At 45.8% G+C, this 18,287-nt stretch overlaps 1 protein-coding gene and 1 long non-coding RNA gene across 3 annotated transcripts in view; one reads left to right on the top strand and one right to left on the bottom strand.

Annotated features, from left to right (window-relative positions):
* Positions 1–11,630, bottom strand: part of DIO3 (iodothyronine deiodinase 3) — a 71,962-nt gene extending 60,332 nt beyond the window's left edge. The window contains exons 1-2 of the mRNA XM_033063731.1: positions 11,589–11,630; positions 2,270–2,355 (exon numbers count right to left, since the gene is read on the bottom strand). The gene's annotated coding sequence lies outside the window, so the exon portion shown is untranslated. The remainder of the gene's footprint in view (positions 1–2,269; positions 2,356–11,588) is intronic.
* A 221-nt stretch (positions 11,631–11,851) lies between these two features.
* LOC116998211 overlaps positions 11,852–18,287 on the top strand; it is a 233,012-nt gene continuing 226,576 nt past the window's right edge. For both annotated transcript variants that reach the window (XR_004418337.1, XR_004418338.1), the window contains exon 1: positions 11,852–12,126. This is a non-coding gene — a long non-coding RNA (uncharacterized LOC116998211). The remainder of the gene's footprint in view (positions 12,127–18,287) is intronic.

The following is an 18,287-nucleotide window of genomic DNA, read 5'->3' on the forward strand; positions in this document are numbered from 1 at the left end:
TGGTGGGAATATCTCTTCTGTGTAACTATTTACTGTGCTTATAACAGAATTATCTGAAGTAGAGAGCAGTTTGTTCTCTAAGAATGGTATTTTGGGGGAGTTAACACTCAGTTCTTTTGGAAAGTCAAGAGGAGGTGAATACCCATCTCTTCAGACTCTTAATCACTGGCACAGACTGAGAAGGGGCTTATTTAAAAATATTAGTCAGAAATAGTAGGGGAAAAAAACCTCTCTTCTGGAAAAAATTAACACTTCAGTGTTTTGCTTAAATAATGATTCTGTGCTTGTAATACTGTAAGTATCATATGATTTTATAGCAAGTATTAGCAAATCACTGCAGATTTAATTTCATCATTCAGAAATGAATTAGTGAAGAAAGTGTTGACTTTGGTAGGGATTTAGTCCTGGAAAATTAGCAGGCACTTTTCTGGGCTTTACTAGTCAATTCCCACAAGAATTTAATAATACCCTTGCATAGATTATGAAATAAGTAACAGGGAAAGACCAAATGAGTGATGATTAGGGCAGAGCTTCCCTTTACAAAACTTGATCAAACAAATTTTTTAAAGTCAGGTTTCTCATCAGAAATATAGGATATAGGGTTAAATTATTTACGAGTGAGTATCTACAGGTCTTTCTCCTTTTTCTTCTATCTCACTAACCTTTACAGTCCAGTTTTATGTTGTACTGCTTTATTAATACTCCAGTGCTTTATCTTTCCCAACAGGATGTCTCTATAAGATCTTTACTTGCCAAACTCACAACCTGCTGCTCTCTTCATGCATTTACTTAGTTTTAACATTCAGCACTCAGTCTCCTTTGGATATTGAGTTGCTGCAGCCGTTGTTAAATATTTTATGTGTAGTACAGTACAAAAGCTACCAAAAGAGGGCAACATATGAGCCAACAATAAGAAATGCATCCTGACAAGTTTACAGTTGTGTATTTGTGGAAATTTCCCTCCCCTCATTTTTTTTTGATAACGAAATTTTAGCAGAGTTGGTCAGTAAACAGAATTTCCATCCTATGGGAAATTCCAACACTTGGGGAAAAAGAGAAGATGGTGAAGTTTTCAGGGACTGAAAATTCCAAGAGAATATATTTGGCATGGTGGAAGTGTTCCATAAGTGTCAAATCATTCTCACACCAGAAAGTCCAAAAGTTATAATGACATTAAAATATTCAATTTAGTAGGAGAAATGTTAAATATATGAATGCTATATAAAGTTCAAAACAAGATTAAATAAAACAAAGAACTACTTATATGTTTTCACTTTATGGAAAACAATAATTTAAATATAATTTACTGTAAATAATATTATAATTTGTCTCCATTAAAAATGCTGTCAAAATGAGTATGCTCTCAAAAAACCAAGCTGATTAAGATGAAGTTGTATTTCCTTGAAGAATGTTTCCTCTGAACATGGTTTAATTATTTTTTCTCTTCATGAAATGCCTGAGAGAATTTCAAAATACTCTTAATAACCCTTCGAGAGACTAAGGTAAATTGGCTGCATTCCAGAACTGCCCCCAGTGCTCTGTTTGCCAAGTGAGACAACGCCAGTGCCCAAACACCAGGAGTGTGAGCTCCGGAGCTGCTATACCCTGGACAACACTGAATGTGCACTCATTGCCAAACAGTTTATTATAAACAAAGGGTTTTTTAAACTATTCAATAGCACTCCAAGGAATTAGACAGTTTTGAACACATGCCAGCATGGCAATGGGTATAATAAGCAAATATAATCTACCTCACTTAGGGTAAATATTTGGCTACAAATGTATTGAGAGCTCTTTAATTCTTTGTACACTTCTGTGATGAAAACCAGAGGAAAGGCAGTGGCAATGCAAGGACTGGAGGGTGATTTTTTCTCCTCTTATCAGCTGCCCAGATAGGCTAGCTGCCAGTCAAATTAAAAACCTCACTGGAGGAAATGAATGAAGACCTGTAGGTGTATAAATCTGCTGTTTATATAGTTGCCTCAAGTTCTGCTAATGATCAACCAGAACAAGCCACATCTTCGTTGATCATCAGCCACATCTTCATGGAGATGTACAAAATTCTGTGGCGGTGTCCGGGAGGTTGGCTATAGAAATCAGGTTTTTTCCCCCATTATTTTTTTAATGCCTTTTTTCAAAATGAACTTCTGCTTCCTGCCTGCCTCTATTATGGCTTAGAATGCTGGAAAGTATCTGGAAAGGAGAGAGGGGCAGATCTATGATCTACTTGGAGGGCAATGAAATGTTTGGAAGGTTTAGAAGTACTCACCCATTTTGAAGACAGGATGTTCTGCTTGCAGGAGCAATACCTTATCTTCTCTCATTTACCCACGTCCTGCTTTTGCATCTGTATTTCTGCGGATCCCAAAAGAAAATATTTATTCTTCCTAGTCAGAAACAAGCAGAGGTTTCCGTCTGGACGGTTTCTGTACTGTCTGATCTGTCTCATGAACAATGACTTCACATCATTCACCTGGTGAAGGGCTGCAGAATCACAGGGTATCCAATGAGGTGTTGAGTATAGGAATGACAGCAGTGCACACTGTGTGGCTGGATCGAGTGTATTAACTCTAATCACAAGGTTTTCAGACAGTTTCTGTATTCTGCATATGCAGGAAGATATTTATACTTGTCTGCTTATCCTTCATTTCTTGTACTGCTCATCTATTTTTGATTAATGTCTTGATACTCTCTCCCAGGCAGTGATGCTACTTTTGGGAGACAAACAAGGAACAGTATGGAATGTAGCACAAATATTTTAATGGCTTTGAGAGGTGTGGTTCATTATCTGATTGTGTTTATTTGTAGGGAAAAAAGGTAACTTGCTCCCTAAATAGTCTTGCCCCATGGGTATGAGCCTACATGTCTGACTGCCATCTTATATGGACACTTTACCCAGCAGCCCAGGGACTGGTGTTTATTGAGAAAATAATTGGCCCATGCACACAGACACACTTCTCACAAATGGTTCTGTGTATGCCTTGGCTTTTTGACTTCTGCCAAATTCAAGCCTAAATTCTAGGAAGCAACAATAACACTAACAGGAATCACGTCAGACTTGAAAGTGATTGCTTTAGCTCTGTGAGCACAAAATGGACTTCTTTTTCTTCCTTAGAAATGATTTTTAAACATGCCTTGGCTTCTCTGAGCCAGCATAGTTTCACCCTGCCAGTCAGGTTATGAAGACGAATCTGTTACCCCATTTTGCAGATGTGGTATGTGAGCTTAGTTACATCACATTTCGAGGCAGATGAATCTCTGAAGGAAGCCCCAGTATCCAATCATGTGCTTTCTGCTCCTTGCTATTGATTCTTGTGGTTAGTCTGTTTCTGATTTTATTTTTCTGTGTAGTTTAAGGGCAAGTCTGTGGTTTGCCCCATGTGCCCAAATGAGGGAGCAAGGGTGCAGAAGACTGCCTGAAAATAAATAAATCAGAAACAGATAGACTAATTACAAGAATAAATGCCAAGGGATGGAGAACACACAGCTTCCTCATGATCAGATACGCCCAGCCTGTTGGAGGAGGGATGGATGTTTCACTCTGTGATGTAACCCTGCACTACACTGGAGAAGACAGCCAGAGCTCCTCTTCCTTGCCTGGCTGAGTAAAACCCTCTCGTGTGGTTTGCCCACATGGCATGTCCCAGCATGGGGAGAAGCAACTTCCCTGAGGTAAGGGTGGGGAGGAGCAAGGCTGGGAAATCAGAGGCTGCTCTTGCCTCCCCAATGCCTGCCCCAACAGCCAGCAGGGCTAAGCTGACACGAGGAAGGATGTAATCTACTCCTGGTTGTTTCATGCTCAGGGCACATTACTTCCTTCCATGGAATAAGGGGATAGTCATGGATGTCATCGTGACTCACGGTCTCCTGGGCAGCACGGCTCTGTGCCATGCCTATAATCAGATGACCTGGGGGGTGAATTAGGAAGGCTTTTGATGTCATTCTCTGAGCGCTGCACCACAGGAGACAAAGACTTCTTAACGTAACATCGGGCTGTATCTTAAACATAACCATGAAACTAACTTTGACTTGCCAGCAGCTGGTACAGACAGTGGCCTCCCTACACCGCTCTGGCACTTAGCATAAGAAATGTCATTATGTGGGTGGATTAGGCAGAACCTGTCAAAGTTGTGTTCGTGTTCTTTGGCTGTGTTTCCCTCCCCAGGCTAATAATGCTGAAGAGATGGGGAGTGGGTTGACACATTTTCTGGCATGTGTCATGTAACCCAGTGAAGTGGAGGACATGCCAGTCACAAGACTTTTGTAATTTAGTGAGGTGCAGGCAGCAGGGACATGCTGCACTGGCTAGCAGCCTTAATCCTCTCTGGATTCACACCCTTAGTACCTTCATCGTGTTTACAGCTTCCCCAGGGTTCTCTGACAGACCCACATGTATGTTTGGAGGAAAAGGCAAGGAGATGTATCCAGGCAGATATTGTTTAAGCTCATGTTACCTACAGACCCTGAAGCTCGTTGACTGACATGATTTCCATGAGAACCTCTGAATTTAGCACAGGGGGAAATATTCATTGTCTGTTTTGCAATGTGCAGAAATACTCTATAGCAGTTCAGCAGAGGATACAAAGAATAACCATGCCTGGTAAGAAGAGATTTTTAGTACAGAAGATTCTAAAGCAAGATAACCAGAGAGTGATGAAATTTAAGACACAGTCACTGTTTCTGGTTCCCTAAACAAGAGTGAGGGGTGTTGATATAAATACTGGGGTGAGAGAATTCTCATGGTCTAGAACAATCTCAAGGTAAATCATCCTCAGGAGAATATGAAGAACAGTGCAGTCAGTGTCACAGAGAATTCTGGTTTTGCACAACTGCCTGCTAAACACCTGTGCTCACGAGATGAAGTTTACTCCCTGGACTGAGGCAATATGCCAGGTTGGTTTCTCACAAATCACCATTGGAGAAACAGAAGATGGAATGAGCATGTATGCCCTGTATGACTGAAATGCCATCTTCTGTCTCTGCCTGTGTGTTGCAAGTTATGTTTGGCTGTTGGGAAAAGATGTATCAGCTTAGGTGCTGCCTGCATACCCCAAAAAACACAGGCTATACTGATGTGACTCATAGCAGGCACAAGCACTGATAAGAGTTACTGTGCTATTTTCCTTCAAGCTCATCATATTAAAAAATAAAAATAATAATAGAAAAATAGTAGAGCCAGTAGCAAGCAACTACAGCTGAACAACAACCACTGCTCTGCTGCAGCATCTGTAATATCTCAGGTAAATAACTGCCGTGCCCAGGTGCCATGTTCTCATTCCATGTAAAAACGAAGAGCAGTAGCTGCATAAGTGGTAGAAATACGACTTGGCAGGCACAGAGGAAACCTTTGGAGGGCAGCTGCACCATAACCCCACAGGATGGGGGGTGCCTCCCCCCTTCCCTTGCTGGTGTTGCGTCACAGTGGGGGATTGTGTTAAGCAGGTAACAGAAAGTGCCCCTTGGCTGTACCTCCTGCAAACACATCGTTGGTGTGACAGGAGGGCTGCCCTGTGTCACACCTGGCTTGTCACCAATTAGTCACTTGGGGACAGGAACCTGAGGGATTGCAGTGGAATGCTCTGAGGGATGTCCTATGCTGATTATGCCATAGGGGAGGAAGAGACAGAGGATAGTGATGAGATGGGAGATAACTCTGACAATTTGTTCCTGCTTACATAACTCTTGTGTGAAGTTGAGAAAACCTGCATCAATGTGATGCCCAACATGGAATTTCTATTGTCCCGTGTCCAGTGTGACCCTGCTCAGATTGTCAGATAACGTCACATCTCCAGTTGTGTAACACCACCGTGCTCTCTAGATCTCAGGTCTTTAAACATTATTGAGCTGACTGTTTGTGCCCTGTGGTGGGAATTCAAATATTGTTTATCAGTAGAAATGTTAACTAGGTGTTCTTTGTTGGGAGTAAAGTAACCTGATTTCTCGTACGTCTGCGTATTGAAAGCAGGAACTCATTGGAGAGAAAAACTGTGTGCCAGCAGGGAAAAAGGAAGAGTTTTCATCTATGAGTGAGTACACAACGTGCAGGGTACAAAACAGTCTTTTGATAGATACCAGTGTTTTGCAATTCAAGGATCACATGACTGTGATCCATGAAAAAAAATTCCACTTCTGCCATGGCATTTTTAATTTGCAATCAAATAAAAATTAAGTTAAACTCTGTTCATTTACTGTTTTTATTTTCCCCACCTTGTTTGTTTCCCTATTTTCTTGTATGGTAAGCTTGGTTCCTTTTTTTGCTTTTATTTGAAATAATTTTGCATGTAATTTTCTGAACTGTTGCAGAGCAGAGAGACTAGTAAATGTGTATGTTAATGCACCTTTGTGCATGTACAAAGAATGATGGATAGTTAATAAAATGCACATCACTGCAATCCTTTCATGCTTAAGATCCCCAAACAGAAATTGTGAGTATTCAAATAAAATAGAACTGATCCAAAATGTACATATTTAGCTTAGATAATAGCAGTCCCCAGATATGTGCCTCTTTCTGCAGTTGGAAATCTGTCAGTTGAACAAAGAGCAGGATATGGTGTGAATCAGGCTGTCCTAAAAGCTTTATGTGATAGACACACTTTATAGAGTTAGTTCCATTTCTCTCACATTTCAAAAGCAGACCCAGAGCCTGGTTATCATGAGAACAAACTCTACAAAATCATTTTTTTGTAGTCAAGCACTGCAATATTTTTTAAAAGTCAGAATACATGTTAAAAGAACAGTTTGTCCCAAGGCTTATGGTTCGGCTGTAGAAAGTTTCTACTTGATCCATCCATCTGAAAAATTGTTCCTGAAAAGTCATTTTGGATAAGGGTGCTTTTGCTATTTTTTTCAGTGAGAAAAAGTATAAATGAGCTGTAAAGCTCATGTTGTTCTGAACTTTCTCTCCTCTTTCACCAATGAGTTCATCAAACAAAATTCCACAAGAAACAAATGTTATTATGAGATTAGCAGAATGAATGCCAGAGTTCAGATACTAAACATTTTTTTTAAAAAACAGTGAGCTTAATGACATGAAGGAAGTTGTAGTTTAAACATCAAGGTCAATTATTTCGTTAAATATTATTTAAAAGTTCCTTGCCTTGAAACAAAACCAGAGCTATCCTTTTCCCAAAAATGCAAACAGATTATACTGCCCTGCTTGTCAGCTTCACTAGATAACTTCTATTTGATCTTCAAATGAAAACAGTTTCTATTTCAGATTTATACAACAGGCTGCCTCTAAAAAGAAAAAAGATCTTAAAACTGGACTGCTGTTTACTTTCCCTTCTAATCCTGTGAGAAAATTTGCATAAGAAAAGCAAGTAGATTTGAGTCTAGCTTTTGCTTTCTACATCGAAAGCATGAGCATCAGTCAATCCTCTCTTTTTATTCAGACAGAAAATGATTGTGTTTTGAGTCAGGTGAGCAGAAAATCTTTCAGTAAGTTCAGCTGGGTCCTTCTAAAAGTAACAAGGACTACTTATGAAGACTAAGTGGTGTTTAAGTAAATAATTATAATAGTCAAACACTGAAAGTTGAAAACCTAACCCCCCAGGTGCATATCTATTTGTTTCTTCATACTGTATACTTGGTTTAAAACAATATCCAGAACTAGTATAACCTGGATCTTGCAAAGCAGCCCCTTGTATTTGCAGATAGCCTTCTCTCAATTCCTAACAGCATCAGTGTCATGGGGGACTTCGGTGAGCAGAGCCGTGCTGGGTGGTGGTGGGAGCTCTGGGTCTTAGGACCAAGCAAGTGCCCCCAGCTCCAAGCGTGACCCCTGCAGCAAATCACTTTACTCCTCTGTAGAATGGGAATAGGGACTCATACCTACAAGAGTGCTGTGAAGCAGAATAGTTTCGAATATTTTAATGTGTGCAATGTACTTGATTTTTTTTTTTTGTGTGTGTGTCTAGAAAAGCAAATTATTATTTTTTAGGAAGGGTATTAGAAGGGATATTTTGGATCATGGGATCAAATTCCTCGCTGTGGGTGGTAACCACATCTCTGAAGCTGGTTCTCAAACCAGTCAAATTCCATCTTCCAGGTGCTTTGATTCCTTCCTGACTGCGGAAGGCCCTTCTGGGTCCTCACCACTCTGGTGGAGTGAAGGTGCTTTTCTTTTTCCATCTTGAATCCCTTCCTGGACAGTTTGTACCAATTCTTCCTCATATTTTATTTGGGAGAAGGGAAGGGAAACTGTCTCACAATTTTCAGATTCATTTGAATTTTTCTCTGAGCCCCAGACACCTGGTGGAAAGACGCCAGCAATGCTGTAGGCTGGTTCGATGTACCAATAAAAATAAAATTAAATTAAAAAATCCCCAACCCTCGTGTAAGAAAAGCGCCATTCTTAGAAAGCCTCTGGCGTTCCAGCTCGAGCACAAACAGCTGCTTATTTAGGGCTCTTCTCGGATAAATCGACAGTCCCGGGCCAAAGGGGCCGCAGCTCTTGTGGTCTCGCACTAACCCAGACCCCCCCGGTGGGAGAACACACAGGGGAGAGAGGAAGGAACGAGCAGGGAGAAGGAACCATCCTCAGACCGCGGCTGAAACTTCGCCTGAGGAGGGCCGACGCTCGGCTGGGTCGAACTAAGCCGGAGAAAGCTCCTCGGGACACGGGTCCCCGCCCGGGCTCGGCCCCGCGCCCCCCGCCCGCCCCGCCGGGCTCAGTCCCCCGGCCCCGGGCTCCGCCGCCCGGAGGAGGCAGCGAGGCTCGGCGGGGAGGGACATCGCTGTTTTGCCCCTTGGCTCGGGTTTTCCCCTGCCCGGGGAACAAGCGCCTTTGTTGGAGCTGCGCTCCTCAGGGCTGGAGGTGATTTTTCGTTTTTTGGTTTTGACCTTTCTCCTCCGCTGCCTCCCGCGGGCCCGTCCCCGCAGCGGCGGCCCCGAGGGCGGACGAGGCAGGGCGCTGTCTCCTGTCCCCGGGAAAACCTCGGGCACGAAGAGAAGCAGCCTGTGGGGCTGAAATGGTGGCGAGCGGGAGGGATTCGGGAGCACTTTGCCGGGTGTGGGACAGAGGCAGCGGTCCGTGTCCCTCGGCGACCCCTGTGCCCGCTTCCCGCTGGCGAAGGCGGTGCGTGCCCCCCGCGGCAGCGCGGGGTGCAGCGGCTCTCTGCCGGCACGCGGGGCACGGGCTGGAGCCAGGGCCAGGTGTGCCATCGGGAAATACCTCCAGCCTCGGGCCGGAGAGCTCCCAGGCCATGGCTACGCGGCTCGACAGGGGGGCAAACATCCCGTCCCCATCCCCCCTCGACAACTGCAGTCCCCGCAGCCTCCATGCCCAGTAAGGCTGAAGCAGCAACCACCAAACACCCACGAAAAGACCCTACTGGACCTCTGAAACCCTAAAGAAAACTGAACACCAAAGTGGAGGCGAGCCAAAGGCCCACCAACGAGCCCCCCCCGCGAAACGGACGGCGAGCTGGTCCGCGCCGCCAGCACAGGCGCAGCGCTGCCAGCCCGTGGCTGGCCGCAGGGGGCCCGGCGTCCGGGAGACCACCCTCACCCTCCAGCGCTGGTTCCTAATTCCTACCAATCCGACCACATTCCCCCAGGGATAGCGGGGGCGGGATGGGGTTTAAGCCCCGAGTTCAGTAGCAGTGAAACCACAAGGAAAAAGGCGCAGGTGAAGGGCAGAGCGCGCTCGCTGCCGCGTTGCTGCCGCAAAACTTTCGGGGGACCGGGACGCCTCGCACAACGACAGGCAGTAAAGAAAGAGCAGTAAAGCTCCCGAGGGCTCCGAGCGCGGCCAGAGGAGCCGAAGAACAGGGGCTTTTCCAGGGAAGCGGGGACAGGAGCGGCCGGCCGTGCGGGACCAGCCCCCGGTGCGCATCTTCCACCCCCGCGCAGCTCCGCTGCGACCTGCGCGGCTTTTATACGGGCGATCGCGCCCGGCCGGCTCGCACCGAGCAAGAGCCTTTCCGGGAACAGGCTACTGAGAGCAGCGAGAGCAGGAGGGGGAGGGTGGATATGAAATAAAAGGCTGAAGAAACAGTGCGATTTTGGGACCAGGACCAAATCCTAACGTGTTACATAAAAGCCACTGGAGGTTCTTATCAGCAAGCCCGGCCTGAGGAGGAACAATCCCCAGGACCGGCTCCAAAACAACCCTGTTAAAGGAACAATTGTGAAATGCCAACTTCCCACCAGAGTATGAACAGCAGGAGCCGGGCATGTCCTGTCTATAACCGGGCTTCTGACAACCGACAGAGAGAGGAGGGGACGGAGGGGGATCCTCTCTTGACAAGATTTATCAAGAAACATTTAACTGGGCTTTAATCATATTAGCAAGAGCCCAATTAGGGCTGAGAGCGAAGCGAGGCTGGGGAGAGGAGGAGGAGCAAGCGATGGAGTCACTCGAGGATAAAGTCCTTTCATCAGGCTGCGCTCTCGGCAAACAGAGGAGTGCGAATAATCAGTGCCCTTCACTGGGGGGACGGGGGAGGGAGCGGCTGGGGAATGTGTGTAAAGGATCATTAAGGCCAGGCAGAAGGGGGTTTTTGTTGTTGTTGTTGTTTTTAATTATTACGGCCATTAAGGTGGTGTCTGTGGGCTCCCTCGGGCGCTGTTCTCAGAGACGGAGCGGGGAAGAAGCGAAGGGGTTCGGAGGCACCTGCTGCACTGCGACGACCTGATCTGCGTGTGCGGATAGGTCTCTCCCTCCCGGAGCAAAGAGGGGCTCCGTCCCTCCCTCCCTCCCCACCTCACATCACCCAGGGAGAATCTCCTTAAAAGCCCTTTTCCAGGGTCCCGTCTCCCTGATGCCGAGCTCTTCCTCGGCGCATCCCACCTCCCAGCGCGGCTCCTCGGGGGCAGCGCGGCGCCCCACGGCCCCCGGTGGAGCCCAGCCCGGTGCCCAGGGCTCTGGAAAGCACCGCGGGAAGCGCGGCGCTGGGAACGCCAGGGTGAGGGGCAGAGGGCAGAAGATGTCCTCCCGGGGTTCAAATTCTCGATGCTTTTCGCGTGGGCAACCTGCCCTGTCCTCAGGGACTCGGTCGCTCCAGCTGTAAGGGATGGGGTGGGCGGACAGCAAAGAAATAAAGGAAAACTAAAGATGACAGGTGGGAGCAAAGGAAGAGGCTGTGGATAAGCCCATGGACCCCCCTCCCCGGGTTACACCACCTCGGGGTCACGGCGGTGGGAGCGCGGCAGCGGCCGTGACCCTGCTTGCGGCTTTCGAGACATCGCCAGCAGCTGCCGGCAGCTGCCCCGATTTCCTGCCGCTCCCCGCGGGCAGGAGAAGGGAGATAAGGCTGTTAGGGAACGAGGCACCTTTCGCCCAAGAGAAGCCGGATCTTTGCGCCGCGGGGCAGAGGATGCTGCATCTTTCTTTTTTTTTAACAGGACAGAGCCCGGGTGGGGTTTGCCGTTCGCACCGACGAGCATCCCCGCTGTCGGAAGCCATCTGCCCCATGCCTGGGTAGGGGGGGCTTTCGCCCCTCACGCCCCTCTCCGCCTCCTCCCCGCGCCCTGGGTCGCCACAGCCACGTCCTCGGGGACTCGCGGCCCTGGGGGCAGCGCCTCCCCCCGCACCCTGCCCTTTGCGTGACCGTGCCCCCGCCGCACCTTCCCTGTCCCACGCTTACCTTTCCGGCCCGGCCGCCGAGGGGCTGCCCCCCCCCGCTCCCGCCCCCCGCCCCGTCTCCTCCATCCCCGCCGCAGGGGTGTCGCACGCCGCCGCGCCGGCACAGCCTCGGCTCTCGCCTTGCGCGCACTCGGCTGGCGCTGGCAGCCCCGCCGGGTTCATCCGAGGACAGCGGCGGCTCCGCGCCGCGGCTCGTCTGGCTGCCAACGCCGCGGCGAGGCTGACGCTGCCGCGGCCGGGGGTGACTCACGGCGGCCCGCGGCAGCCGCCGGGTAGCGGATCCGACAGCCGAGCGGGCTCATCGCGGGCCCGCTCCTCGCCCCCTTCCCCGGGCACCGCGTGCCACCCGTCTCACCCATGCCCCATCCCCGACCCCCTCCGCTTCGGCCAAGTGGAATAAACGCCCGGGTTTCCGACAAATATTCACCCTTCCGACACCGAACGGGAGGCCGCCCCCCTCCCGGCCGGCACCCCTGTCGGAGGCGGGCCGGGGTCCGTCCCCGCGGCCGGCAGCGCTCCCGGCGGCACCGGCCCCCAACGTAAGTGACCGTCGGGGCCGGGAGGGGGTGGCCGTCCCTCGCGCCCCGGGCCCGGCGGGGCTGCGCTCCGGAACCAGCGCTCGAGGGGCGGGAGGGCCGGGGCCGGTCCGACCCCCGGCCGTGGCCCCGAGCACAGCCCCGGCCGTGTGCCCAGCCCCGCGCTGTCCCCAAGGTGCGTCCGGCGTGTGCCCGGGGACAGCCCCCGCACTCGGACAAAGGCAAACACAGAAGCTGAACGCGGGGCGGGAGGGGACGCGGGGCACAGACCAGGACAGGGACTCGGAGTCCGAGGGACAGGCAGCGTCGGTGTCATCACCGCTGCGCTCTGCCCGTTCGGCAAACACGCAGCAGGGTTTTAGCTGCCTGAGGTTTCCATGGAGCCTTCCTGGCACGTCCCAGCAAAAACGTATGGCGGATGTCTTCATGGCGAGCCAGCAGCCTGTCTCCCACTTTTTCTCAGAGCTCCCAGGTGTAGTGTTTTCAGATCCTTTACACTGCGTAGCTCAGCACCAGCAGTGCTTTTGAGAAACATGCTTCGTGCATGACATCCCTGTTTTGAAACAGAATTTTGAAGCGAAGCTGTAGCAACACATCTTTCAGTCCAAACTGTCGGCTGGATGCACAGTTTTAAAAGCAGTGGCTCCCTGAAATCAAGAGATTAAAAGCTCATTTATTAAGAAGCTCAAGCCACAAGGGTAATGGTAATGAGTGCTACAGACTCTGCTTGAGTTTTGGATATAGGATGAAGGCATGAAGTCGGGCCTGTACTTAAAAATACTCTAAAGCTACTTGTCAGAAATGTGCTAAAATGATAAGCCATGGATTTAGGGACATGGATTATGCTGTCAGTCCTGCAACCTTAAGTTCATTTATAAGTCCAAATTTCAGTCCTTGGAGAAAAGCTAGGCAGAGGAGGAGGAGGAGGAAGAGACTATTATAATTGAAATGCTGACATTGCTAACCATGGCAGTGTGAATTCACTACTATAATAAGACCTTAGCTAGCAGAGCTAGCTCTAATTCCAGAGAGGTGATGTTATCCAGTATAATGTAATCAGTTTGTTGGCTGTAACATAGGAAACTGGGAATTACTTTATTTTATTGATATTTTTGGCCAAAATGTGAAAAAAAAATTAAAAAATAATCTTTAAGATGCCAGGATTGAGGCAAGAGAACTACCTTTGCAATTTAAAATAATAAACCAAAGTTCTTCATGAACGTTTTTCACTTCAGTGCTGTTTTACAAAAGCATACTTAAAAAGGGACAACTAGTGAGAATGCAAGCTTTCAAGCTAGGAATTGGAGGACAGAAAGGCCCAAGGGTGTAACATTGTTAAAAGTTTTCAGAGAGGTCCCGAAAGCACAATGTTCACTCTACAAAATAGAAGTTTTCTCTTGGGTAATCGCTGAATGAGTTTGCATTGATTTGCAGCTGCGAATTTAAAGGGAAAAAAGGGAAAGAAAATAAATGAAGAAGACAAATGCCCTGTTAGTAAATTATGATGCAACCATTAAGAAAATTGTGCTAGATATATGAAAAATTGGAATTGACTGCTTAAGCCTTTGAGTTTACATATTCAGGATTCTCCATCCCTCGTATATGTCTTCAATACTTATTTTTAAGGAGTAAACATTCTGATAATTTTCTAGGCATCTGGCTCTCAAATGACAAATAGCAGCAGAAGTGAATTGACTTGTAAGGTGCATGTACTAGCGGATCCTTATTAGAGAAATCTTCCAGAGAGGGTTAGTCAGCATTGTTAGTGAGGTCAGAATTTCAGCCACTATGAAGGTTTTGTTGTTGCAGAAAATTACAGGGATCGACAATATTATCCCTCTAATTCAGATTTAGGTTTTGCTGTTGCTTTTGACGGTGTTCTGCCTGTTTAACCTTACCAAAATTCACTGTGGTCAGTGGGATTCTTTGGGTTGGGGCCATGAATTCTTTGAAGGAGCAAATCTGAAGTTTCTCCATGTTGCTAGGGAGCCTAGTAGTATTGAGAAAAAGACATGTGAAGACAATGAAAACAAAGTAATGAGTATAGCCAAATCATAACTGCCATTTTAGCTGAGTGGCTTGTAAATTACAGAGTTCTACAAGAATACTTGGGTGTGTCTGAGTCAACCCATTTTGAAAACCCTATGATATGCAGCTGCAGAAACGACACAAATTATTGAAAAACTGTCAACAAAACTTGAAATTTCTTGAAAATCATGCTTCCAAATACAAGCACTGTTCTGCATATAGATACATCACATGTCATCCAGTAACTCTTGAAAAGTAGGCTAAAACTGCTACAGTGACTACCTTGTTCATCTGATCTTCTTAAGGCAACATTAACACTTTCAATACTTGCCATTTAACAAAGCATATGTATATATTACAATGATTTGCGAATGTGTATAGTCTGGGCTGTGGAAAATCAATGGTTGGCATTCATTGTCAGGCTTATATCCAAAAACATACAAGTGAATTTGCACTACATGACTATTGCCACTACAGAGTAATGAATTGGAAAAGGTATTTTGAGAATATTTTCCAAAGCTGCCCTTATACACTTGCTTGAAGCTAGAAGAGAGATGTGATATAATGATAGTTGCTGTGGCTTTATTGTGGAAGATAATACCAGCTTGTGACTACTGACTGGATGCGAGACAAAACTTTATGGCTGTATGGATTGGATGTGGTATGTCAGCAGTCATACAGGGTACTAATGGAATCATTGTGTATTAGTTCTGTAAAAGGATTCAAAAGGCAATTAATTACTGTTTCTCTCAAATACAAAATGAGAGAGCAATGAAAAATTAATTGAGGAAATTTATGTATGGATATGAAGCATGGTAGTCTGGGTGCCGGCTGCCTCACAGGAAATCCCCAAACCACTAACTGGTGGAAATTTTGAGAGCTTAACAGGTTAGGTTTCAAACAGTGCTTTCAGTTTCGGGGTTTTTTTTTGTCATTAGGCCACAACAGAGAGATTTCACCAGCCCAGTATAGACAATTTTGCTTCCTTGACACATTGTTCTTGAGGTCTTACCTCCTTCATCATTACTCACAATTGCTTAGTTTTTTTTTTTTAAATACAAAATGTCACCTTTTTAATTGAGAGACTGAGTATGGTAGTGTGGAGGTGGGTCCTCATGTGCACAGGAGGAAAAGAAGCAAGTGAAAGAGGAAAAAGGAGAAAAGGGTGTTTGGAGAGCACACAAGATAGGAAATATGGGGCTTGTATTGGAATGACTGGTGATGGGATGAGACAGGCAGAAGGAGACTGAAGCACTGACTGTGGAGACAGTTGTGTTCAAAGATTGTTATTTGATCAAACTACTTCTTATTTAACATACCCTGCATTTCTCAGTGGAGATACAGCTTGGAACTGTGTGAAATGGTGAAAGATTGAGAAAGTAAAGACAGAATGAAAAAGCAAAAGGCAATTTCCTAATTTGTTTCTTTTCCATTTCTAAAGTCTGCCTAGCCCACACATTGGGTAGGATATGCTTAGAATCTTGGAAAAAAAAACTAAGCTGCAGCTGGAACAAAGTTGGAAATAAATTGCAGTAATTTTAGAGATGATAAAATATATCTGACCATTCTTTCTCCCTCCTCCTTCCAGAAGGTCCTGAAAAAAAATCATCTACCCCATGGCAAATGCCTGACAATAACTGACAATAATGGTATGTGTATCTACTCTGAAATCAGAGTTCAGAGTATATATATCTGTAATTGCAACTCATATTTTGTCCTTCTGATATTGTTTACCTGGAACTTTCACACTGTCATATTTTTCTACTTTTTCACTCAATTTGCTTCTTTGCTTTCGGGACAGAAAATCCCTCAAGCAGTGTGGTCCAGGTTATACTGAACCATGGATGTCTCATGCAGAGCAGTATCTTATTCCACACATGACTTACTCATATTGCAAAAGTAGGCTGAGTAATGGGTGCTGGAATTTACCTCTATATGGCATTTTGCATCTGGGATATCTGTAATAGGTTCATGAAGTTCACAAACTACTGCTAGGAATTTCTTATTTTTTTCTACCTCCCATCCCTGCCTTTTTTCCCCATTTCTCCAGAGGTTTTATGTGATCCTGGAGGACTTACCAACTTTAAAAAATGATGCAGAGCTATATCAAAATGGTCCAAGCATGGTATAAGCACACAGAGTGTATTTGTGCTGCAGAAATACCAGATTTTGACTGGACACGATCCTATTTAGCCATAGGACTGTGGGTCAGCATTTCATCTTTTCCACAGAAAGGTTTGCAGTGACTGCATGTCTTAGGGGTGTACTCAATGTGCAGAGAGGGCAAGCAGTGCTGGACTAGTTACACTGCAAGTGGGATGATTTAGATGGTACCCTGCAACCTCATCCTTGGATACATGGAGAGAAAAACTGATGTGCCTGTGATGCTCTCAAGTACATGCTATACGCCTCCGAGCACAAGGGTAATCTTGAATTTAGAAAGAAGCTCTCCAATGTGCTAAGCTGCTGATGTAGCACTTGCAGTGAGAAATACACTGGTCCAGATGGAACTCTTGGGAGTACACTCAGGTCAGACAAAGAGGGTCTCAGAAAGAGATGCAAAACCAAAAAACAGAAATGTTCAAACACACAAACAAGTTATTATTTGATCTGGAAACAGAACAGAGGGGTTGCCTGTAGCTGCACTTTGTTCAAACTTAATTTGGGCTTGTGATGTAACTTTGTGTTAGTCCACACAGCTCATTTCAGACTCTGGACTGTGGGTTTTTCTTACTGATGATTCTGCAGCCTCTGAGGCTCCTGGGGCTACTGTGCAAGGGTCTGTTTGCTCAGAGATATCTATTCAGTGCAAAGAGGTGGTGACAGAAGTTGCTGTTAATTGTTGCCGTATGGTTGAAGGTTGGGGGTTGCTGTGCAAGCAAGTCTCCTCTGCTCTGTTCCAGTTCAAAATTAAGCCACCTAGATGAAACTAGGGAAAAGTGTTAACACAGCTAGTGCTAGATCTCAAAAGAATAGAGACAAGGAGGAAGGTAACCAAAGTTCAGACCCAGAGGGTGCGTGCAGATTAGATATGCTGAGTCCAGTCTTGTGTCCCAATAAACAGATCATAGTCATTTGTGAAAAAGGGTCTCATGCTTTCCAGGATAAGTTGGCTGCTTAGTTTGTCTTTCTAACGAGTAAATAAAGCTCAAACAATGTTCTAGGAATTATCTTTATATTAAAATTACCTTATCCCGTATGTGTCTACATCTATATTTGGATGTGAATTTTAGGACCTTGGATCCTAAAATGTTTAGAATCCAGTTAAATTTTGACAAGAGAGCAATGCATTATTTTTCTGTTCACTTTCTGAATCTGTAAACAAGGTTTTGTGCAAGACTAGTGGCACTGAAAGTCTGTTTGAAATGGACTTGTGGAAGTGCAAGGGTTCATAACCCTTCAGTTGCAGCAACTGGGGGTGCAGTCTGAACACCGAGTGCCTGCTGCAGTGAGAAGTGGTGAGGTTTTCCTTAGCTACTCCTGCAGAGCCCTAGGAAAGTCCAGCATTGCTGCCAGCTGTGCGACAAAGGACACAATTATATATACAACATCCTCCTCTTACCTGCCAGGAAGAATTAATAAGACACTTAGTTATTAAATTAAATTTGAATTAAAACACATCCTGAGGCTGATCTTCAAATGCTTTAACCTGAGAATGGATTCAGCAGCATCTTGTGAGCTTTGGAGCTCACTGGGTTCCACTTTTACAACCACGGAACTGTTTTCCATTGTAACGTTTTCTTTCTTGTTTGTTTAATATGTATGAATTACTGCTGCTGGCTCAATATGTTAGCAGTTATTTAAAAAATGGTCTGGTAAATTTTTTAGTTAATGTATGGATTATAAAATACAATATCTGTCACTATATTTTCTGGTCACTCACTTTATGTTAAGATTTCATTAATATGCTTTTCTGAAATAACAAACAGATCCTGCAGAGCTGGTTAGCCATGTGAGGACCATGTGGTGTAAGCAGTTATAAATACACTAGAAAAAAACATTCCAGAGAATTATAAATCACTATAATGTTCAACTCCAGTGGGTTGATGAATAGTATCTTTATTAACTTATTAACCACTTATCAAAATGATTTGCCTTATACTTAGACTTAGGTTTATATTCAGTGTAAATTTTAC

Source organism: Catharus ustulatus, chromosome 6, assembly GCF_009819885.2.
Source record: "Catharus ustulatus isolate bCatUst1 chromosome 6, bCatUst1.pri.v2, whole genome shotgun sequence".
NCBI classification, from domain to species: Eukaryota; Metazoa; Chordata; class Aves; order Passeriformes; family Turdidae; genus Catharus; species Catharus ustulatus.